Below are 25,291 nucleotides of genomic sequence, written 5' to 3'. Positions count from 1 at the left end.
GAGGTGTATCTGAAATCCAATTTCTAGTTATTATTTTCCTAGCCACTGCTAGGATAGACCATAACAAGGGAAGCTTAATCTTTTAACACATTGAGGTACAGGTGTGTTGAATAATATAAGAGACTTAGAAATAATGAAATTATCTGTAAAAGAGCCTGCAAAAATTCATTAATTGACTTCCAGTATTCTTTCAACTTCATACAGTCATAAAACATATGAGCCCAGTCAGCATTAATTTCTACATTACATCTCTTACATAGATTATCTTTATTATTAATTTTATTCATCATCAAAGGTGTATAAAAGATCTATGTAAAATTTCCATGTATAAAGTCTCCAGACAATGGAAGATGTAGTTCTATAAGCAGATTCCAATATATATTGTTTATCTTGTTGAGTTGGTGGGTCCCCATTAATAGAGGTGAAATAATTCCAGTATGAATCTACATTGTAAAAGTTTCTTGTCTGATAATTTTATGTATATATGAAAGTTTACCTTTATCAGAAACTTTATGCTGTAAATTTATTATCAAGTAATCAATCAGTTTTGGAATAGATTCTTTAACTGTTATAGACATTAGATCTATTCTATCAATGAGATGTTGTCTAAAGATCTGAACCTCTAACCAGCAAGTTTCTCTTAGATCAAATTCTTGTTTTAAGAAATCTAGATTTTTAACTTTATTATCAGATATCAGCTGATACCAGTACTTTAGATTATTATCTATAGCTAAATGAGCTCCTTCAGAAGTAGATGACATAAGCATACCCTGAGTATAAGTTATAGGGAATACAATAAAATTCCATTCCCTATACTTAGGGTGCATGAATATAAAGTTACGATAACTAATAATAATATTTAATGGGTAACAGACCATATGTTTAGGTGTAATAGGTGAAGTACAAAATTCCTTTAGCAACCACAACATGGAGTTATTTATAATCATATTTTTATGTGTTAAGGAGATTTTCATGAAGTGCATACTAATTAGCTCCCAATAATCTTTCCATTTTGCGACATATGACCGATCTATTAATAAAGTAATAACTTTTATAATAGAAGAGATAATATATAAATTAAAGTCTGGAAAAGAAATACCCCTTGAGACCAGCTATTAGTATGTTTCTTTAATGCAATCCTAGGTCTATTAGGTGCCCATAAGAAATTTAACATTAGTGTATTCAGTTTCTTGATAGTTATTTTTGTAGGTGAAAGTATTATTGATTGTATTAAGTATAAAATCTTGGGAATATTATCATTTTAATAATTGTAAGTCTCTCCTCCATAGTAAAAACATATTATTCCAGGTATTAAAAGATTTTGTATATTAAGAAAACAGGTATTATAGTTATTATATATAATAGATTTAATATCTTTAGATAGTATTATACCTAAATAAGTTATCTGACCTGAGTTGGGTACATATTTAGTAAAATCACTAATGAGAGTATTTTTCGTGTATATATAGGTAGTATTTTAGTTTTTCTTCATTGAATATTAAACCAGAAATACTTTTAAAATTCATCATTTTATCAAATAAAGACTGCATAGAAGAATTAGATCCTGCTGATGTAATTAGAACATCATCTGCAAAAGTTGAATTTTGATGTTGTATTTTCTTCTATTTCAAAACCCTCTATGTCAGTACTGTTTCTAATCAAATTAGCCCAAGGCTCCATTACTAAAGTGAATAATAGTGGAGAAAGTGGACATCCTTGCTTTGTACCTTTAAGAATGGGTATTTTTGTGAAACATATGTTCCTACCTTAATATAAGCCAGCGTTCCTTTGTATAAATGCTCAATTAAATTTACAAATGCATCAGAGAAATTTGTGCATTTCAGTAAGGTAAACAGATAGTCCCAACTTACTGAATCAAATGCTGAACCTATATCAAGACTAATAAGTGTTAAATCTTTCTTTTTCCTATTTGCAAAATAAATTAATGTTAAAGTTCTTCTTATATTATCAAAAGTATTTCTATTTACAATGAAGCCCGTCTGATCTATGTCTATAATGCCGGGGATAATTGTCTTCAATCTATCAGCAAAAATACTCATAAACATTTTATAATCAACATTAAGTAATGAGATGGGTCGATATGAAGAACATCTAGTTGGATCTTTATTAGGTTTTAAAATTGGTGAAATAAATGTATATTGCCAAGATGGGGGGGTTATTAACTCAGTTTGGGCCAGAATAAAAACCTTATGTATTAATGAATATGTAGTTTTAGAAAGGATTTTATATATCTCTGGTATAATACCATCATTACCCGGTGCTTTGTTTGATTTAAGCTTATTTATTTGTGTAATAACTTCTGTATATGAAATACTCTTGTCCAATAGATTAATCTGTTGTTTATTAAGCTTTTTATTCATGTTTGTGGTTATAAACTCCTTTATTTTATCTTTAGGTTCCATGTTAATGTTGTTATGGTTAATCTTGTGAAAGTGATTTCTAAATTCATCCAGTATTTCTGGTATACTAGAAACATTCTTCTTTTTCCTTAGAGAAAAGATTTCTTTGATATGGTTTTGTTTATTCAATCTTTTTGTTTTATTTTTAAGTCTATGTAAGTATTTGGGGCTTATTGAATAAGACAAAAACTTGTATTTCTCTAAAGTTATTTTAACCTTATGAGTTAAAATTTCTTTGTATTTCTCATTTAGTTTGTTTATTTCTTCAATAACTTTCTTGTCCATAATATTTTCTTTATTATTATGTTTATAAGAGTCTAGTTTACTTTGAATATCTAACAATTCCTTATCCCAAGATTTCCTTTTGTTATTATACCATCTGATACTTTGTCCATATAGATATGATTTTAAGGCATCCCAAACATAGACAATGGAGACTTCAGGAGTATTATTTATGTCTAGAAAATGTTGTACTTCTGAAAGTATATATTCTTTATAGTCTTTTAGCTGAGTTAAGTATGCTGGTATCCTTTTGATCTGAACATTATGAGTATTTTTTATCATGAATTCAAAACAATTGAGTTATGATCAGATATAGGACATGAAATGATTTTGGAATTAATTAAATCTGTTACCATCTGGTTAGAAATAAAGACCCTATCTATTTTTGAATAAGTTTTGTATCTGTTAGAAAAAAGGTGTATGGTAATGATTTTGACTCTATCTGATTATTAATATCATTCAAATGATAAGAATTAGCAAAATCATTTAAATGTTTTGCATTAGATGTAATTCTTCTTTTCTTTATAGTGGTAGTATCACTTTCATGTAGTATACAATTAAAATCACCAGCTAAAATAATATCCCCTACAGAGAATGATATGATCTTATCAATATGATGTTTCACTGTATTAATACCAATTCCAGGTATCCAATATACATTAATTAAAGTGTAAGTCTTCCCATTAATTTGTATTGTAACCATACAAAACATTCCTTTGTCATCCTGATAAGACTTAATGGTTTTAGGAATGGGCATACTTTTATTCCATAAAATAGCCACTCCTCTTTTTTCTGAGTGTGCTCTGAACTAACCAATACTGTATACTTATTAGTGGCTAGTTTATCAATATCTTTTTCAAGAGATGGGTTTCTTGCAGGAAGACTAGATTGGCCTTGTGTAGATTAATGTATCTTATTAGGCTTGCCCTTTTACACGGATTATTCAATCCATTAATGTTTAAAGAAATTCCTTTTAAAGATGTCATTTGGCATTTTTAAAACTCAAGAATCTTATGATCGAAATAACAAATAACAAGATAAATAATGTTACATCTCCTCTTTTAGGTGTACCTTTAAACATAGCTGTATTTATTAAATCTCTTATGGGATTTTGTATAGGATTCAATTTTGTTTGTAGTGGCAATGAGTGTACAAAATATATTGTGGATGTCAAAACTATATACATATAACAATGAACAAGTGAAAATAATGTAAGGATTAAACCTTGCATCCCGCCTGAGTTGAAAACTCCAACTTAGAGCAGTATTTACTACTCAAGTTAACCCCTACCCTAAGCAGCAGTACCTCAGCTACCACCTTATCAATTTAATACTAGTTATATTTAACTGAGGTTAACAGTTTTCAATTCAATTATCTATCAAGACAAAACTACACATTTGGTAAAACAGCATCATATAAACTAAAATAAACTTTTTTTTTTTTTTTAAAAACTGTTCATACTATTATATAGATCTATGTAATATATAACACTTGTATTCTAATAGCATTCAAATAATCTTAATGTTAGAAATCAAGAGGAGAGAAAATTATGTTCTAACATTCATTTAAATCAAAAACTTTGGCTAATATGATTCAGACATTACATGCATTAAGATGCATCTATTTTCTGTCATGTGAATTCTATCAACAGCTTCCAAAAAAATCTTGAATTGTTTGTATATGAGCATTTACTTAAACTCATTATTGTCAATAGAGTAAAATATTGTATTCATAAAATTATTATAAATCATATTGCATAGTTATGCAGATTCTCAGAAACACCTGCGTTATTACCTAAAAAAAAAAGCCATCACACACATAAACACAGACACACACACATACATATACACACACACACACACACACACACACACACACACACATACATATACACATACACATATATACATACATACACACACACACACACACACACACACACACACACACACACACACATATACACATATATCTGATCTCACCGAGCTGTGCCCCTGCAGAGCACCATCCCACTTGCCGTCCCCAGAACAAATCTGTCCGCTTCACACAAAATAATGCACAGCAAACACACACTAGCAACCAGATTTTACAATCATGCTAACCTACTGCTTTAAAATATATCACATGACATTTCTTCCAGAATAGAGTTATAAGATTATTTATGTTTGTCAATCAGATGAATTAAATGAGTTATAGTAAAGTATATGTTTGGAACACAAATTTTTAACACAGATTATTATGCTGCTGTTAAGTAGATTTTCAAAAACATTTAAATAAATGTTTCATTTTTATGCCTTCTAAAATAAGACATTTACTTACTACAAGAAACTACATCATTTAAACTCATTATAACTGACATATTTTATGAACAGAGTATTTTTCCTGAATCTGTGGTGTGTCAGTGTGATAACCTTGTCAATGTTTATACTAACTGCTTTCAGTTTCTCTGTGAGAATTCTGTGATTTGAAGATTCTGAGGTAACTCAAGGACATTGTGCATAAGACAGCCCACATCCCAGATTGTCTCTCTTAACATTTTGGCGGAAACTTATTAAAACTAGTGACAAACATTCATTTAGCAGTGTAAATGCATCTAAACATGACAGAACCTCCACAATGTATTCCACAGATCATCACAGCCTCTATGCAAGTGAAATTAAACTCAAAATTACCAACAAGCAATAAAACTCAGCATTCTTCTCCCAACTCAATTTTCATACAAATCCTATTATTCACTGTGCCCACACAGTCAAAAGCATTTCTATATATTAATAAAGAAAAGAAAAGAGAGTAGAAAATAAAAGGGAGTGAGGCAGAAATAAAAAAATGTAAGAGAAAGCTGTAAGAAATATATACAATGGAATGTTACTTACTGTTTATATTAATAGAGTTAAAAATAAAACATATTATTTACTCTTATTTAGTTCTGATTATTATTAAAGCATGACAGATTATTTACAAACAAGCATAAGCAGTATAATCAAGAAAGTATAATTAGAAATAGCATTTGAAGAACTTATAAACTTTTACAAGAAATAAATATGTTATTATTCTATCAATGATATTTTCATTACTGTTCTCTCCCTGCCCTCCCCCACCCTTTACCCACTACATAATCTAAATAGAATGTCATTGTTTAAACAAAGAAAATAATAAAAGAAGAAGGAAAAAAAAAGATAAAGATAAAAAAATGTATCAAATTACTAACCTTACTTTTTCAGAAAGAAAACAAATTGAGTCACAGCATGCCATTAAATCCTCAGGCATTTTGACTGGTTATGAAACAAAACATTTCTTTGCACATAGAGAAAAACTTTGATTAAAGCTTTTCCAAAATATTTGTGGCTTTCTGGAAATGCAGGAACTATATTCAAAAGATTAATAATGAACTAAAATGATGAGAGAGAAAAAACATATAACAAATCATTTGTTTTTAGTCTCTTCTTCTTCTCTGAAGTCTTCCAGGAAGCTTCAGTTGCCAATCTCTTTAATGAAGAACTAGCCCATTCCATTTCTTCTATTTTATCCAAAATCCTTTTTCTTTGACAAACAGTAAAGCAGAGTCTAAATCATCGAAGACCTTAGGACCATCAGGAAGGAAGATTTTAAGCTTGGCAGGAAACAGAAGGTATGTTTTAAACTGTGCTTTTTAAGCTCCCTTATTAGTGGCAGAAAAACTTTTCTTTTAGCAATTACCATGGAAGAATAGTCATTGTCAAAACGCACAGTTGTCTCATTAAACTTAACAGGAGCTTTAGCCCAAGCAGATTTAAGAACCATCTCTTTATCAAAGATGATAGAAATCTAACTATAACTGATCTAGGATAGTTTTTGTTAGAGTTAGTATTAGCTATAGATCTATGTGCTCTTTTGATACCAAAAGAGAATGCTTCTGGTAAATCTAAAGTTTTAGGGAGCCATGTTGTTAAAAAAGAAGTAATATTGTTACCTTCAATATTTTCTGGCAGTCCAAAAATCCTAATGTTATTGCGCCTAGATCTATTTTCCAGGTCATCCAGCTTTGTTTGTAAATGTGTATTTTGTTTCAGCAGAAACTCAATGTTGATTTCCTCTTCTTGTATTTTATTTTCCATGTCATTCACAGCTTCTTCTATGCCTGTCATCTGGATCTTCTGTTGTTGCAGGTCCATATGTAACAAGTCTATTTGTTTTGTAGTTTTTTCTATGAAAGTGTCTATTTTAGTATCCATTTTATCCATCTTAGCAGTACGTTGCTGGACTATAATTATCAGAGACTGAAGTTCTTTCTTGATGCTGGAGTCTTGAGAATTTGTCTTACTGGAACTCATTTCAGACTGATAAACTGACAGGAAAATTTCCAAAGTAATTTCCGACAGGAATATTAAGATTTCCTTTCTTTTTTAGATATAGTTCAAGAACTATATAAAACAAACATATTTAGAAAGAAAATTACTTCAAGAATTAATTTTTTAAGTAATTAATTCCTGTCAATGTAATGAAATTGGTGGAGCTGAAGAAATCTGCTGCTATCCTGTGTTCATCCTTGGCCACGCCCCCCCAAGAGGCAGGCATTTCTGAGTGCATTATTAGTTGATCTGCTAAATCTATTCCCAATTAAATATGCATTTGATTTTATGTATATGTAGTTGATTGTGTGTGTTTTACACACACACACCATCACAAACAAAACCACATTTCCAAAGACATTCCTGACTGCATATACTTCAATATAAAACAACCAAGCAATCCACTCCAGTAGATAGCTTGAAAAAGATGGTTTAGTAGTTAGCTGTTTTGTCCTTTCACTCGCAATGGACTTAATCAGACTAATAAACTTTTAAACCACAAGTAAGTTTAAGTAAAGTTTGCTGGAAATCACATGTTCAGTTTACACAAGTCAACTCACAAGCAGTCCACTTCCTATACCTTAATACATTAAAACTATATCTGTGAAAAATTCACATAAAATGAAGTATCAGCAAAGTTCAAGTTATTGTCAGGAGTTGAACTTCAGACGTTTTTCTTGTAAGGCTATTGTCTTTACCAGTGCACCAAAGAATATTCACAACACAGAATGAAAATATTGCTACTTCACTCTCCTATTTTTCATTTTCTGCTTGATGCTAATAAAGTCATTCAGCTACCAGAAAAGCTCCCTCCTGTCCACTCTGTATCCCCTCCTCTTTCAGAATTAACAATCTGCATCACATAAAACACACATTTCTTAAAATTTGTACATAATGTGGAATGTTTGTATAATGCACTGTAATTATCTTTAAGTTTTATAGCATGTATACCATTTTGTATCTTTGCTGAAGTTTCCTGCCAGTTTTACCAACATAAAAAGCATTACAGGAGATGCATGCGGCAACATAAACTGCACTCTTAATACCTCAATCAAAATGTTCTTTAGCACCATATTTTCCCCTGTTTTTTCATCACAATCATATGGACTATTATGAATGAACCTGCAAGTGCCACAAAACCACAGTGTTCCCTTCTTTTTCTGTGCCACTCTCTCTCCCACTTTTATTCCTTTCCAGTAACTTTTTAAGTTGTCACGTTTGATGTTATAAACATGAGGATTCTCACCCACAACGAATCAGAGAGAGTTGCATTACTTTTCAGAATCTTCCATTTGCTTCTTATAATGCGTTTAATAGTAAAACTATTCACACTAAAGTGTATCCCCATCCTCAGGGCTCCAACTTGTTTATGGCCATCAGTAACTAAGCACTGACAAGTTGGTTCCCTTTCAACTTCACCCTCTAATAATATTGGTTTGAATTTCCCTGCCCTCTCTTTCTTCACTTGGTCTGCAATTTTGTTAACTTTCATCTCACAGTAACCTCACTGTGTAAACATGTTTTTAAATTCTCTCATCTTTTATTCAAAATCTGTTTCTTCACAGGTAAGACTTTAGACCCTAATCCTCTGGTCTCTGTGTTCACTTCTAGGCTTATTGAATGCACACTACTATAGTAAACATAGGAATTCCCACTGGCTTGCTTTTTATAAATCCTTGTACCTAAGATACAACCTGTCAGTTTTCTTGAAAATGTCAATGTCCAAAAAGCGGACCACTTCCTGTGAATAGTTTGAAATAAACTGTAAAAACTGCATTTTTTTTTTTATGTAGCTTTGAAAATCACCCAGTTTCTGTAAACTCCTTGAACACAAAAGAAATCATACTTTTAATATATTAAGCTATAAGAAGTGAACTGCTTGTGAGCTGGAATCTGTATTGATTGGTATAAACCGAATGAACTGAATGTTTGTTAGTCTGATGAAGTCCACTGTGAGTGAAAAGTAGAAAATGTTAACTAATAAACCATATTTTTTGTAGTACTGGAGTGGACTGTTAGATTAGATATATCTATCTATGTGTGTGTGTGTGTGTGTATATATATATATATATATATATATATACGTATATATGTATGTATATATATGGGTCTACTTTAGATCACTGAAATCCCATTTCACTGAAATTCATTTCACTGAGACCAAATCACCTAATTTTCAAAATGCTGAAAATTAATTTCACTGAATCTCATTTCACTGAATTGTAAGCTATAGACTTCCCAGCAGTAGTGTCAGCGTGTAGAGTGCTGTGAGGCAAATAAAAGGTATATGCCCTTTTCCCTCTGTAGTGCGATCCTAGAATTAGTATATATAGTTGGGGGGGGGCACAGCACCCCACTTAGTTTGGTTGTATATTGTCTGGTCTCTGTTAAGAGGATAAGTAAGTAGTTTTTAAGTCGTGGAAAGAGGTAGTCATTAGTTTTGTGTGCGTCTCTCTATGGTTTCCCATTTTGCCTTTTGAAATTTAGCATTGTAAGCTGTCATTGAAATGAGATTCAGTGAAATGAGTTTTCAGTGTTGTAAAATTTAAGTGATTTGGTCTCAGTGAAATGAAAGCCAGTGAAGTGTTGTGTGTATGTGTATATGCACTTATATATACTTATGTTTTTCTGTGAATACGCATGTAGGATGCATATATATTTATTTCTGTCTGTTTTCTGTGAAATCAGCTCCCAGGTTCAGAGTTGCAGCATGGTATATGATATTTGTTTTTTCCAAATTGTTGCAGCCTTAAGAGTTGCTTTTTTCACTCTTTGCCCCCATTGTCTGTCAACAATCAGCCTCCTCCTGAACATTCTGCTCATTTGTTCCCCATCACCAGGGGCAAGGATAGACCAGGAGGAGCTGACATTTAGACAGCTGTCAGGGGTGTCCAGGGTTTTCTGCTTTAAACCTGACCATTCCTCATGAGCACTTCTCCAGCAGTGCAAAGGGGGATATGCAGTGGGTTGTCTGTGATGGTTATCCATCACTTCTGCAAGGGACATTGCTAGCAAGCATTTCTGCTTCCTTGCCTCAAGTACTGTAAGTGATTTCCCCAGTCCCCACTAGAGAAATTATACCTTTCCTGTGTGCTGCCAAGTGCTTTCAACCCCTCTCACTTGCTTTTATTCCTTTCATTCCGTGCCTGGCTCCTCCAGAGCGGAGGTTCTGTATTCTAACCTCTGTCACCTGGGTTCACATTAAGGACTTCATCAGCTCTGTGCCGTGGAGTCAGGCTTGTTGCATTTCCAGAGATGATTATTGTTAAGGTTTATTAAAAATTCAAGTAGTTTAATAAAATATATATATTGTAGATTTTATATGAATAAATAAAATGTATGCAAATATTAGGTGATATTCACTATATATGCACAAAAAGTGAAGGTTCACATTTAAACACAACTTTCATTTATGCTAGCATGAATTAACAAAACATAGCTCTCAACCTTTCATCTCCAAAACGAGGAACACTGCCTCTCACATTGTGAAACAAATGGGGGTAAAATGTGGACCATTTACTAAATGGCTTACTAACAACTTAAACTAAAATGTGATATTTTTACATACAGAATAGGTCTTTTAATGAAATAATATGATTTGGTTCTATTTACCGTTGATATCAGTTACAATATTGCTAACACTGAATGTGTGACAGACCCTTTCAGTGTGGATCTTCGAGGAGCATAAACTTTTTAAGACCCCAAATGAGGAATGTTCCTCAAAATGAGGTACACTTGAGAGGTATGCCTGTTGATATCAACATTTAGTATTGAAGCATTTCTTCAGTAGGGATGACTGTAATTAAGCCATAAGGAATAGACAAGGCAGAGCTAGAATTTACTGGATAAAACTAGCAAAGGAACCAAGGTATTTGGAGCAAATAACTAGAGAGGGAAACATAACAGAATGAGAAGAGGCCTAGAATACATTTGTACTACAGGCTAGAGGCTACCTTCACTACCAGGGATTGATATCAGAGTCCAGGCAAAGACAAAAGAATAGTGGAACTGTAAGACCTGCTCTGGTAGAGTTCTTGTCTGAATCTAGAATATAAGCTGCTGTTAAAAAATGGGTAATTAGTAGAGCATGTAAAGTTTTGCACAGTAACTACAGGAATCAATCAGAATAGGTTAGATGAGATAGGATGAGCAGTTCACAAGAAAACAATGGAAAGACAGATGAATGGCTCCCAAATATGCAACAAAGAATATAGGATTTTGCTTTGGAAGTATTTGCATAGGTATTTCCATACCCCAAGCAGACCCCAAAGAATTTTTCCTCGGGTAGATGGCAAATGTTGGAGGTGTGATGGGGAAAAGGGTGTAACTGAGATCATATGTTTTGGGAGTGTAATGATTCAGCAAACTTTAAAAATTCCCTACAGAGTACTCTGCCAGATATACTGGGTGGGCAAAAGTGTGTAACTCAAGAAATGATTCTCTTGAGCTGGAACACAAGATCTGAATTGTCTAGACATAGTGAGGCCTTGAGTTTAATTCTGGCGGTTGCTAAGAAACGCTGTTACTAGAAAATGGAAATCCAAATCTAAACCAACTGTATTTGAAGCACTGAATACTGTAACAGAGATAAAAGAACTGGAATTGGGATATTTAGAAAAGGGTAGGAGCAAGCTAAATTAAAAAAAAATGGAAATTGTAGGAACAATACATACAGAATAATGTTTTGGAGGAGGAGTGAGGTTTAAGGGAAGGCAGGGATTGAGCAGTTTATGTACTGTTTGATGATAGTTAATACTAAAGAGCAAATGTGATGTATAATGTTTGTAACTGGAAATATGTTGATATGGTTTGTTTTCTTTTATATAAATGTATGTTTGCCTTTGTCTTAAGTGATAATTCAATAAAGATGTTACAAAAAAGTTCTTCACTAGTGAGCACACTGATCTGCAACTCTGTGCATCTATTATAGACGGTCAGTTCAGGGCTGTGAAGATGAAATGGTTTAATCATTTTTTTAATTTCTCCAAATCTTTTGGGTTTCTAATACCATGATGGGAATGGACCCCATTCCTAAGTTAAAGTTCATGAAATTAGTATTGTTTCAGTCTTTGATTTCAGCCAAAAGTGCTCTTCTCAGCACTCGCAATGTGCCCAGTAATGACTCCTGCAATTCGTATGGGATTACATGTATTGGTAACATATCTAAATACGATTGTAGATTTTTTTTTTTTTTTTTTTTTATAAGACCCGTTACTCCTGCTACTATTGGAACTGTCTGGGTATCTTTCTTCCACATTGCTCTTGTTTCTGCCTACAGATCCTGATATTTTATAACTTTGTGTCTCTCTGTACGCAAGACATCGTTGTCACTGGGTGTGGCAATTTCAGTGATCGTTGCTACTTTTGTCTTCTTTTCATGGACCACTATATCCAGTTTTCTAGCATCTATCTTTTGAACTGTTGGTAATGGGTGATCCTATGTGATGTAGACTTCATCATTTTTTATGATGGTTTGTGACTCATGCTTCCAGTGTTTTTCAGCCACTTCAGTACAGTAATATTTGCACAATCCCCAGTGCAACAGTCTTGCCACATTATTATGCCTTTCAGTATACAGTCCTTCTGCCATTAGTATGTCGCAAACATCAACGAGGTGTGTAACTGTTCCAATTCTGTTTTACAAAACTTAACATTTGTCTGTTTCTACAACATGTTCAATGGACTTTGTAAACCGACATGTACGTAGCCCACTATCTTGTGCCACAAGTATTAACTTTTCATTTCTTAGTTTGAATTTGCCTCTCCTTAACCATTCCTGTGTTCATTCCTGATCAGCCATATGGCAGTATGGTTTATTGGATGGACTTATAATGCTCTGCAGACTGACTTGGTAATATTTATCTGTGAATATGTCAACCTCCGGAAGGCAGGATTTTTCTTGTTTACTATCCAGTCATAACTCCAGCGCAACCAGTGTAGGCTTACAATATATTAAATGTGCTAGCTCGTAAACATTTCTTATGCATTATTCATCCATAGCGATTTAGCCATTGCAAATAATTTGATGAGCTGACCACATAAATTCAGATATTTTTCATGAGGAGGAGCGATTTAGCAGTAAATCTCCTGAGTATTTTCTGAGATTTAATAAATGTTTTCCATTAAATGTTTGAAGTATCTTTTGCTAACCAGTTCCTTGTTATGAAAAGGTTAACTCAGAAAGTCACTATGCAGAGCAGATAATAACCTCCCACTGAGATATTTTCTCTAAGTATCACTAAAAGTCAGTGATTTGATTCCAGCCCTCTTTTGTTTGTCTTTTCGGCTTCTCCCGGTTAGGGGTTGCCACAGGGGAACTCCGGTCCACTAATGATTGACAGTAGATTTTTTATGGTGCTGAGTTGCCAGCCCGATGCCCAACCTTCAACGAAGGCACGCCCATTCATGCATGTCTTTCGAACTCCACTCTACCATGGGGAGGACATTCAGACTCCACACAGAAGGCACTCCAACTGAGAATCGAACAGGAGAACCTCCTGCTGTGAGGCAACAACGCTACCACTGCACCAGCCCTCTACTTTAATAAAATGGCAAGTACCGAAGTCAGTTAGCACAAAGTACCAAATATTTTGATTGATTTGTTGGCCCAAAATATGTCATAGAGTTGCCACTGAATTGTTTTAACAAATAACAGTGTTTGGTGTGGTGGGGGGGGGGGGAGTGGGGGCAGCTTACTTACTGCAGCAGTCAGTTTATGGGGAGACAAGTTGGCATTATGTAGCAACATACATTGTCAGCGCATTGGTTTTGAATATGGCAGTATTTTATATGCATCATTCCACATCTTCTGTCATTCAAGGTAGATAACTTGTACCTCTTGTAAGAAAGAGAGCTGTAATAATTGGATGTGTAGGTATCAGAACAGAAGTGAACTCTTAATATAATTATAAAATGATGATAGAATCTATTGTCCTTGGGATAGTTCATGCGAGAAGGCACAAAATTAAATTTAAAGAGTAGCTTTGAAGTAGCAATTCTAATCAGTTATAGCAATGGCTAAAATGAGGGTTTGAAGTGCTGTTTTTATAGCATTTCCTTATTAGAAATTATTTTATTATTATCTGAAAAATGGATCAGTGAAACATCAGGAAGCACTGAAAATTATTTAGCCTTAATGGTTATTTATTCTTCGTAATATTGGGATTATCTAATAGAGTCTGCAACAAAAGAAATTTGTTGAGTAGCTGTTTTCTTCAACAATGAGTGAAATTTTAAATCTGAGCTTTAGATATGTTGCCAATTCAATACATTCCATAGAATTCTTGTTGAGAAATGTGAGAGATGCACAGTTTTAATTTGTGATCTTGTGATTTGAAACAGTAAAGGAGTATTTTGAGATATAGATTCATAGTGACGTAAAACAGTTAAAAGCGCAATAACTCTTACAAGTTGAAATGCTGGAGATATGGTAATTTTCATCTTTGAGGTAGAGTTTATTTAAATTTAAACTGAAATTTAAATTGATGCAGGGAATTTTACCTTATCAAATAAAGTTGATTACAAGTTTATTCGTTAATTTAAACCATTCTGAAGATTGTATTACATTAGTAAAACATAAAACAGCCATGTAACAACATTTATTTTTTAATGTTTGAAGTTTTGCTGATGTGCTGAATTTGAATTTAGACCTGCATATTAAATCTCAATTTTTATAGGTTCGTAGATTGGTATTAGGCTAATGACTACTAGGGTCTTTACAAGCCTAGCTGTGCACACCAAACCATTTGTGTCCCAAGTATCATGGGAATCTGTATGAGTGAGGCATGTTAGGGAGGTAACTAAGGATTTCCATAGGAGGTGTTAGGATAATACTTTTCATATTGATGGCCTGTGTCCATAAAGGATATTTGGGGGGGTAGACTGTGAGTAAATTTATGATTTTCCATCCGATCGTCAAGGTTTTGTTTGAATAAGAATAGGGATGAACTTTGTTGTACATAGCTGTGGGGCTTATTACATACTGCGGGTATCCTTTGGGGCATATCTCTGTCTCTCCAGCCTGTTGTTCTTATGTCACAAGTGAAGTTCATATCCCTCGAGCTAGTGTTTCTGGTGCTGTTTGTTTTACTCATGTGCAACAAATCCATCAGAGATGGGTCTATAAGGTCTTTTAAAGATCCCCTGTCAGCAGCCTGTAGAGACTGAATATAGAGACAGACCCTTTAGACGATAAGTGAAGGACAGGGTATTCATGCCCTGAATTTTCCCGGTGAGAAATCTTTGTGAGCAATCCAACTGTGGCAAGTGTCTGGTTGGATATATGCAAAAGGGAACAGTGTATTCAATGATGAGTGTGATAAGGGCCAAGTAGAATGGTACTATAACTTCCTTGCCCCTGGATGCCATAGTCTTACCTATAATATGGGTGACATAGAATGATTTTATTATCTTAACTATGCGTTGGTCAAAGGCCATATTGCTGTTTACATATGTTCCCAGATCCCTTACTACTGTGTCAACTCTTAAGGGCTTTTTATCGATAGGGTAATTAACTTGGGTTGACAGTTTCCCAAAGGCCATTATAATTTATTTTTTGGCATTGAGTTTTAGACCATGGCTTTGGAATCCGTCATTTGTCTGTGTTAAACCCACCTGCAAGATGTTGGTGTCTTGGGGGGAATCTGCAAAACTTCCACTTTACAGTCATCTGCGTATTTGGAGAGCTAGAGGCCTTTAACAGTAGCCTTGACTTTCCAAAAGTAGGTAGCAAGCAGGAATGGGCTCAGCATGGAGTCCTGGGTACTCTGTTGGTAACCAGTCTCTTGGCGGAGGTGGTGTCACCAATTCTAAATTCTTGGGTCCTTTCTGTGTGGCAGCTCCCAATCCAGCGGGTTATGTAGGGATTTATGCCTAGCTCAGAGAACATGTCAACAATTCCTGAGTGGAGTATTGTATCAAATACCTTAGCCATGTCAAGATATGCAGTATGTGCTGTTTTGTCCTCATCCATTGCAGTGGTGTCCCTCTCAAAGATGTGTACCAGGTTAAGGAGGCATGACCTTCCTTTTAACAAAGCCAAATTGGGATGGGTCCAGTATCTGTGGCTTTGTTTATCATTTCCATGATTCATTCCATGGCTTTGCATATTAGGTTTGTTAGACTTATGGGTCTCTAGTTCCCTAGATTAGTTAATGGTCCACCCTTGTGGAGGGGAATGACTGTTGCGGTCCTCCATTCACTTGGAATGTAGCCTGTTTCATGGCTGTAGTTGCCCCAAAGGTTCTTGATAGGCCATGTTTTAAACTGTCCAAGAGGCAACTGGGAGTATTATTGGGACCCATGGAGTCTGTGTTCTTGGCTTTAGCGAGTGCCACCAACGCCTTGTCTCTGCTGATAGCTGGGGGAAGTATGTTTGAGGACATTTCACCTGGTTGAGCTGGAGGGGAGTGGGGGCTGAAGTTTGAGCTGAATTTGTCAGCCAGTAGATTTTCTGTCACCCTGATCGATGAAGGTGGTACCTTTCACTACCAGTTCATCACACTGCTTTGTGTTACCTCTAAGGTTCTAGACATAGCTGAAGAAGGCCTTATGATTGTTCTTCACCTGCGAGGCTATCTTGATCTCGTAGTTGGTCTTGTTGGACTTAATTAGACCTCTTAGTTTCTTGTTTAGTTGTATAAAAGAGCTTCTGTCTTTAAGAGAGTTGCTCTTCCTGATTTTGGCCATGAGTTTTCTTTCTTTTTATGTAACTTTTTTAGGTGAGGATTCCATCAGCAGGGTTTGTTCTGGGTTTATTTCTGGTAGGTACGTACCATTCTCATGTTTGTATAGAGACTCTGTGGGGGGGGGGGGGTTCAGTCGGAGTTGCCAATAATTCTATTTTCCAACACATCCCCTTTCATCCAGTGAAACAATCCCTAAAATGCAAAAGAAAAACTTATTAAAGTTATCACAAGTAACTGAATGTTTATAAAGTGCATTGTTTTCTTTGTTATTTTTAATATCGCAATATTGCTTGTAAACTCTCTTTCGTAGATATCGCAAAGTTTTGCCCACATAAATAGAGGAACAAGTGGAACATACAACTAAATACACCACACCTTTAGTGTAATATTTACCATGTTTTGGTTTAACCTCCATCCCTTTGAGACCACCCACTAGGTGCCTAATCCCTGTTAGTATATATTTACATTGCAAAAAACACAGGGATATACTCCATTGTTGTCTTAGTTCCATTAAATGATTTTCTTTCATGCTGTCTTCTAATAATTTCATAATATTCTTAGTTGTTTTGTGGGCAAATGTCATTTTCCCCCTGGTTACCTTAAAAACTGTCACATATAAATATAACCAAATTCTTTTTTATAATGCTCCTAATATTATTGATACTTATACTCAATTATCATTGCTGCTTCAAAAGTTTTTTGGGGAATTGTTCTTAGTCAAACCTTCTCTAAAGCTACGGATTCTACTCAAACCTTTGCCCAATAATGGGCCAAAACAAGCAGATGTAAATGGTGTGTCTTTGTAAATATTAGCAACAAATTTCTTAGGACATCCCCTGTTCGTAAACATTTGAGCCAACTTTTCATGCTCATCTCTAAACATTCCATTGTATGAAATCATTCTAGATAACAGTGTGAATTGTCTTTTCACAATACCTCTTCTTATGGTATACACGGAAACTTTTCAAGTATGAATAACTATTGCTAAATGTCCTCTTATGTGTGTTAGAATGAAAACCTTCCTCTGTCTTCACTGTTAACATATCCAAATAGTTTATTTTTATAGAATGATGTTCATTCGTAAATCTTAAGTTGGTAGATATTTCTCAAATTCTTCTGTTTTAGCTACTTGTCCTGTCCAAAGGATAAAACTATCATCCAGGAATCTCAAGTATAAGGACCAGTAAGAAGAGAAATCTCCCAAGTATATGAGACTAAATTTGCAAAAATCAAGAAATAAGCAACGAGCACATCCTTTTACCCATTTGTATATTTCCCTTTCAAAATATATAAAATTATTTGAAGTAATATCCTTGCTCTCACTGATCTGTTGGTTGCACAATGGAGTCCCCAGTCCCAAGAATATTAGGTAAAGAATAAGCTTGCCTTATGGCTTTGCTTTTGAGATGTTTGATGTTGCTTTTGGTGTATACCTTACGCGGCTTTGGAGTTCTTTGAGATTTGGGAAAGTTGCTGTTAAGCTTCTCAGTGTAAGAGAGTCTGTGTGTGTGTTAAGTGATGTTTGTGAGGGAGGTAGTGTGAGTAGTCCTGACAACCTAATTTGTATGCAAGATTTTTTCCTCCAAGGAAGCTGTGTATTCACATCACTCGCATACTGTGTTATTCTCTTTAAGTGCTTGTCTAAGAACATAAGACAGCTTGGAATATTTGCTTATATTCTGATCCGGTTGAGGGAAGGAGCAGAGTGCATTGATTCCTGACTGCTTCTGGTCAGAGAGTGAGTGTCTGTGCTTAACGTACCTGATTGGTCTTGTTGCTGTTCGAGGCATCTACCAGAAAAAAAGCTACAAACCTACAGACTTGCATCATATGGGACAAGACTGTGGATCACCAAACAGGCTATGGTCTGCTTCTCTTCTTGGGATTGGTGCAGACATTTTGCTTCTGGTGAGAGAAAAAGCAAAGGAGTATTGTACCCCAACAGAGTGAAGCTATGGTGAGACCAGCATTAGTAGTAGCCAGGGAGTAGCCATTCATGCGACTCTCCTCTTTTTATCATTCTTGACAAGTTAATTCTGTGTTTTCAGTAAGCACTGCTTGATTTGTTTCTAACTTCAGAATATCTGCCTGAATACTTCATCCTTAAATTTTCAGGGTCTGCAAATTAGTTTCCCCTTAAGTGTTTGGCAGCGCTCTGTACAGACTCAGACACCTTGAGTGACATTTTTTATGTAAAAGCATAACTGAAATTTCTCCAATACCTAGTTGCACACAGGACAACTAGTTTGCAGTGACAAGCACTGTCCACATAGTTGCAAACCGAATACTCCTGACAGTGATTGATATTCTCACTCCAACTGTCTAATCAATAAAAAAGGGTTTATTGCCATGGATATGAAGTTTCCTACCGTCTCTGTTACCATCTTGGCGGATATGAGCATCCTGAGACAATGTAGAAATTGCCTCATGTTTACTGACAACCAGTTAATTCTCAGACTGAGAGATGTATTTACACAATGTCACTCTAGGCAAAGCTCTCATATAAAAGTACTCCAGATGTCACTACGGTTGTCAGTAGTACACATGCTGCACCCATCGTGCACAATTCAAAGCAGACGTATGGACCCACATATGCTGAGGCACTTGCATGTAAACTTCCTAAACCACAAAGATCTCCTAAACAAAGTGCACACAATACCCTCAGCAGCCCCAAATGCATTCTTTCAAAACAACACCCACATCAACACATAGAGCTACATCACATGGAGCCTCTGTCTATAAGCCCAAAAGGCAAGTCACCACACAGTCCAACATTCTAGTTATTGGAGAGACTATCGTGAGACACACTGAAGTCCCTGTCAACAGGCTAAGGAGAAAGTTACGGTCAGTTGCTTATCAGGGGCTAGGATCCACCTCATTACGGATGCACTCAGGTCATTGGACCACAATTAGCAATATGACTCAGTCATAGTCCATGTGGGAGTAAATGACCTAAGACGTACCTCCTTAGACTATATGAAGACAGACATCATGGAACTCTCAGAAGATGTGTCTCAGGCTGGTATGAGCCTAGCATTGAGCAGCATTTTACCTTCATAAAGGATGATGCCACAATATGAACAAAAGATGATTGACTTTAATAATTGACTTAGTTTCTGGTGTAATTTTAAGGGGCTGCAGTATTTGTCAGCATGGAAGGAGATGGTCAATAGACCACGCTGCATTGCCAGGGATGGTCTGTACCTCTCCCATCTAGGCTTTTGAATATTAGCTAAAACATTGTCTTCCCCCATAGTGCCTTTTTTAGGCAATACCAAACTGAAAGTACTTCCGACATAGCAAATCAAAACCAAGAAGATCTAAAGGTATTACTGCTCAATGCTAGGAGTTGAACCAAAAAATTCCACTCCCTAGAAGCTCTCTTTACCCTGAAAATGCTGTTGTCTGCGCGGTCAATGAGACATGGTTTAAAGCTCCGAAGAGTACACCGACAGTGCAAGGTTGTAATGCTTTCTACACATTTAGGCCAGCTACTTCACAGGCAGGGACTAAAGGTGGAGGTGTCTCTCTTTACATCAAAAATAAGTGTACTTCAAGGCTGGTCAAACAGGGTAATGCACTTGAGCTGTTCCATGTTCAAATCACCGTTGGTAAAATCCAGTACCACTTCCTTCCCCTCTATGACCCAGGAAACCCATACCATGCATTTAAACTTATTAGAAACACTAACCATCTGACCCAATACGATATTCATGGGTGACTTTAATTACCCCACTGTTAACTGGGAACCCTATACAACACCAAAAGCACAGCACAGAGATTTCTGGATTTTGTAAACACAAACACCCTGGACCAGAAAGTCAGTACACCAACCAGGGGTGCAGCCATACTGGATTTGATCCTCACGAATATGAGAGACTGCTGCACACCCCCTACTGTAATGCCTTCCTTAGTAAGGTCAGACCACAAAATGGTCTCCTTTGAAGTAAAAGTAAAACCTGGGACCCCCAGGTAACCTGGAATATTCACAAACTATTCTAATGCTAACCTCCTGCTATTAAGTGAGAATCTGACAAAATCTCAAGCCCCCATAAACCCCCTGAGAACACTTCTACCTGTGCAGAACTGTTCACAAAAACCCTGTACTAGCATGTTAATAGCTGCATAGAGGCAGCTGTACCCACCAGGAAGACGTACAAAACTAGCTCAAAAAACAAGCCACTCTGGGTGGAATCACAAAATCAATCGGCTGTATAACAGGAGGAAGAAAATCATGGCACAAATTAGGAGATGCAGCACCCAGCAGGATAAAAGCACTCTCATCAAACTAAACAAACAACTCGGAGAACAAATAAAGTCTACCAAAGCCAAATTTGAGGTAAGTTTGGCCTCCCAGGCCAAGGACAGCCACAAAGCATTATTTAGCTATGTCCGCACCCTCAAAGGCAATACACAATTGTGTGCAGAGCTCATTGTGAATGGAGCCACCTATACCGAGCCAGAAGATGTAGCAAACCTCCTGGCTTATAAATTCAGCTCCAACTTTACTCCTCTCTCCCCCTCACCCTTCCCTCAGGAAATAAATATAACTCCCCCTACTATCACTAGGGAATAGGTCCCTAATGCTGTCTCTAAGACCAAGAACACTGCATCAGTGGCCCCAGACAATATCCCAGGATGCCTTCTAAATAGCATGAAACATGACCTGTCATGGCTTCTGGAATTACTATTTAACTGTAGCCTCCAAACAGGCTTCGTGCCTCATGAATGGAGAAAGGCAACAGTCATCCCTCTGCACAAAGGTGGGCCATCTACAGAGCCTGGAAACTACAGACTCATATGTCTCACTAATCTTATATGTAAAAGCTTTGGAAAGAATTATCATGGAGGTGATCAGTAGAGATATAGTAAGCTTCCAGACACTGGACCTAACCCAGTTGGGTTTTGTCAAGGGCAAATCATGCTTACTCACCCTGGTGGACTAATTTGAGAAGGTCACCAAAGCAATGGATGAGGGTAAAATCGTTCACACTGCCTACCTTGACCTGGCCAAGGCATTTGACACAATACCCCACTCAGGCATTGTTGACAAACTCAAGAAGTTAGGTACAAATCCATATATCACCCAGTGGATAGCCACCTGGCTCACAGACAGGACCCAGGATGTTAGATTTGGGGACTCCACCTCTACAAAGAGGCCAGTCACAAGTGGAGTCCCTCAGGGATCAGTTCTTGGACCACTCCTTTTTGGCATTTACTTTTCAGAAGTCAAGGCCAATGTCAGTGGTTTATGGATGACTAAATTTGCAGATGATTGCAAATTAGGAGCTGTAATTGAATCTCACACTGACACACATGTTCTCCAGGAGGAGCTGACACAAAAAACTGGTGTCAGAGCCATGGACTAAAACTAAATGCCAAGAAATGCATAATAGTATCCTTTGGGAAGTCATCCATCCCTGGTAACTGTCGTATTGACAACACACCCCTTAGAATTGACCCAGTAGTCAGGGACTTAGAGACACACATGGATAGTAATCTAGCCTTTGATCATCATGTGTCTACAGTCGTGAGGAAATCATTCTATGTTGCACAACTTGTAAACAAAGGTATGGCATCCAAGTCCAAGGAAGTCATTGTTCCGCTGTATTCGGCATTCATCAAACCTGTCATTGAGTACAATTCCCCCTTTGGTATGTACCTAACCAGGCATATCCAACAACTGGAACATCCACAGACGTTCCTCACTAAAAGAAAACAGGGCGTAAGTAATATGTCCTATGTAGACCGCTTCTATCCCTGTATTCTGTCTTCTACAGGCTTTTGAGGGGAGATCTATGCCTGGCATACAGGGCATTGTCATACCCCACTCTGATGGACCTCCTGCATATCCTCAAAACAAACAACACCATAATTACCCATTCTAAAGACTTAAAAACCTTGCCTGTGATGTAAGTAGGACCTGCTGGAGAGAGAGAGAGAGAGATCTGTATCCAGAGACTACCATGTCTGTGGAATAGGCTCCCCATCCATGTGAAGCAGAGTTCCTCCCTAACCCAATTCAAGTGCAACTTGGACAATTGATAGGAAACCAGAAATTAATTCCTGGTTTGGCACCTATGTCTCTGGACACATGTAATTTGTAAATGGTTCATCTCCCAGGCCCATGCTTACACTTATCAAGGGTATCAGAACTTGTCAGAGATTTGGGATGCATGGCTAGGCTTAAAAAGGCCCCTGTGGTTGTTAACCTAGTAAGCACCTATGAACCTCTGAACATTGCTGCATTGCCTCAGAATGCCCAAATCTACCAAGCTGGCCATAGAAGCATTTGGAGATGGCATATCCATGTTGTCCTGGCCTTTAATAGTGTGGGATAGTTAGGATTAAGGAATTGGTTTTCACAGGGTCTTCCACTGTTGTTTCTTGACTTAAGAGCACAATGTTATGTACTGCTAAGCTAGGATAGTGCTATTAAATATGCAAACTAGTTTCTGGGTTTAAATGCAGGATGTTAAATAGTGCTAAGATATGGTAGTACTACTCAACGTGCAAGCTAGCCTCTCTAAGCTTATGTATGCACAATGCCACACTGTTTAGAAGATTTCAGACCTAATCCTGACTTTATAGGGAAATTTTACTGTCTAGGTGTATTGGGCATGGCTAAACACCACTGCCTGTTGGGCAGTTCTGCTCAAAATTGCCTGACTTGTAGCAGAGAAAAAAGCTTGAAAATTAACCCCTTTGCCCTCTAGCCAAAAAAACACACACTTTGAGCTTCCTAGAATGCTATCAATCTCAAGAGAGACCGGGTAAACACCTTCTGCTACAGTATGGATGATCCTGGAAATTCTTAATGTAAAAGCACAGCAAAAACACCTGTCAAGTGCAGATTGAACAACTACCACCAATCAACTAAATCTCTGGCTGATTTGCCCTAGTGTAAGACAATTTGGAGATGCATAGAACTCGAAATGCCAATAAACAGAGGAATTAGTGTTGTTGCAACAAAATTAAATAAGTGCTTTAAAAATGCCCCAAAACAGTACTGATCACTGTATAAATCAAGTGCAGTAAATCAAGAAAATATTTTTATCTTAGCTTGAATGGCTGTGGGTGCAGTTGAAACAGTTGAAAAGCGTTGCAGAGTTCTCTGTAAATGAACAAAGAGCCTTGCAAACTTGCCTGATTTATATTCGAGAAAAAAAGCTTGAAAACTGATGCAGTCAAAATGTTTGAAAATCGTTGCAGAGTTCCCTGTTTAAATGAATGATGTATATTTGTGAATGAAAATGTGCTAGTATCTAATTTGTATTTCATTGCAATATATTTAAAGTCATCTAATATATACTCATTTTAGAGACAACCTCACTATAATCTGTGATATCCATAGGTGTGTAAGGAAATAGCATTACATTTATCTATATTTAACTCCTGCTATCATTAGCATGTATGGAATGTTTGGGTTAATAGAATAAAACAACACATCCTTTTTTATAACCTTTAATGAATTATCCCATGTGACATAGGCAAACTTCCATTTATATAAAAGTAATCAAACCATATTAACAAGTTCAACATTTACAAACATTATAGAATATATAACAACATATGTGATGTATAATCTGCACAACATTACATAAATTATTCAAATCCGGCCTTCTCTTAAACCTCATTCCTCCTCTAGAACATTTGTCTGCATGTATTGTTCTTACAATTTCCATTTTCCAATGTAATTTACTTCTATCCTTTTCTGAAGATCCCACTGCTGTTATTTTTTCTCTGTTACAATATTCACTGCTATAGTTTGCTTAGATTTTGATTTCCATTCTCTAGTAACTGCTTTTATGGCAGCCACCAGAATTTAAATTTAACAAGTCCTTAGTGTCTAGACAATTCAGATCCTGTATCCCAGCTCAAAAATAATTTCCTTAGTTGCACTCATTTGCTCACCCAGTATTCCTGACGAAGTACTCTGTAGGGAATTTTTAGTCTGCCAACTCATTACATTCCCAAAACATATGTTCCAGTTACCTCTTTTTCCCCATCACACCTCCAACATTTGCTATCTATCTGAGGAAAAATTCCTTAGAGATCACTTGAGGTATAAAGTATGTATGCACACACTTCCATCAAAAATCCTACGTCTTCTAGACTTTGTTGCATATTTGGGAGCCATACGTATGTCCTTTCATTGTTTCTTTGTGAATTGCATATCTAATTTCTCTTCCCAATCTTTTCTCCTCTTTTGATTGATTTTTATAGCTATTGTGCAATGTTTTATATGCCTTATTAACTATCCCTTTTTAACAGCAGCTTCTGTTCTAGATTCATTTAAAAACTCAACCAGTGAAGGTCTTTCATTTATCCCCTTTTTCTCTGTCTATATTATATCGGTCCCTTATAGGGAAGGCAATCACTAGCCTGCAATCCGAATGTCTTCTTGACCTCTTTCCATTTGATTACCTTTCTTTCTCTAATTAATTGTTCCCAATACATTGTTTCCTTTGCCACTTCCTGTAGTAAATTCCAGACCCATATTGTTTATTCTCTGTACCCATAATTGCAGTCATACCTAACAGCAGAATCTCTTTTCTCTACTTCTGTGTTCCCT

General features: G+C 36.1%; 1 protein-coding gene across 1 annotated transcript in view; it reads left to right on the top strand.

Annotated features, from left to right (window-relative positions):
- Positions 1 to 25,291, top strand: part of ECPAS (Ecm29 proteasome adaptor and scaffold) — a 2,158,898-nt gene that overhangs the window by 1,773,797 nt on the left and 359,810 nt on the right. The window lies entirely within an intron of this gene.

The sequence above is a fragment of the Protopterus annectens genome, chromosome 2.part0 (assembly GCF_019279795.1).
Source record: "Protopterus annectens isolate FY-2018-M chromosome 2.part0, PAN1.0, whole genome shotgun sequence".
NCBI classification, from domain to species: Eukaryota; Metazoa; Chordata; order Ceratodontiformes; family Protopteridae; genus Protopterus; species Protopterus annectens.
The sequence above is the reverse complement of the archived record's forward strand: the minus strand, read 5'-3'. Positions and strand labels throughout refer to the sequence as shown.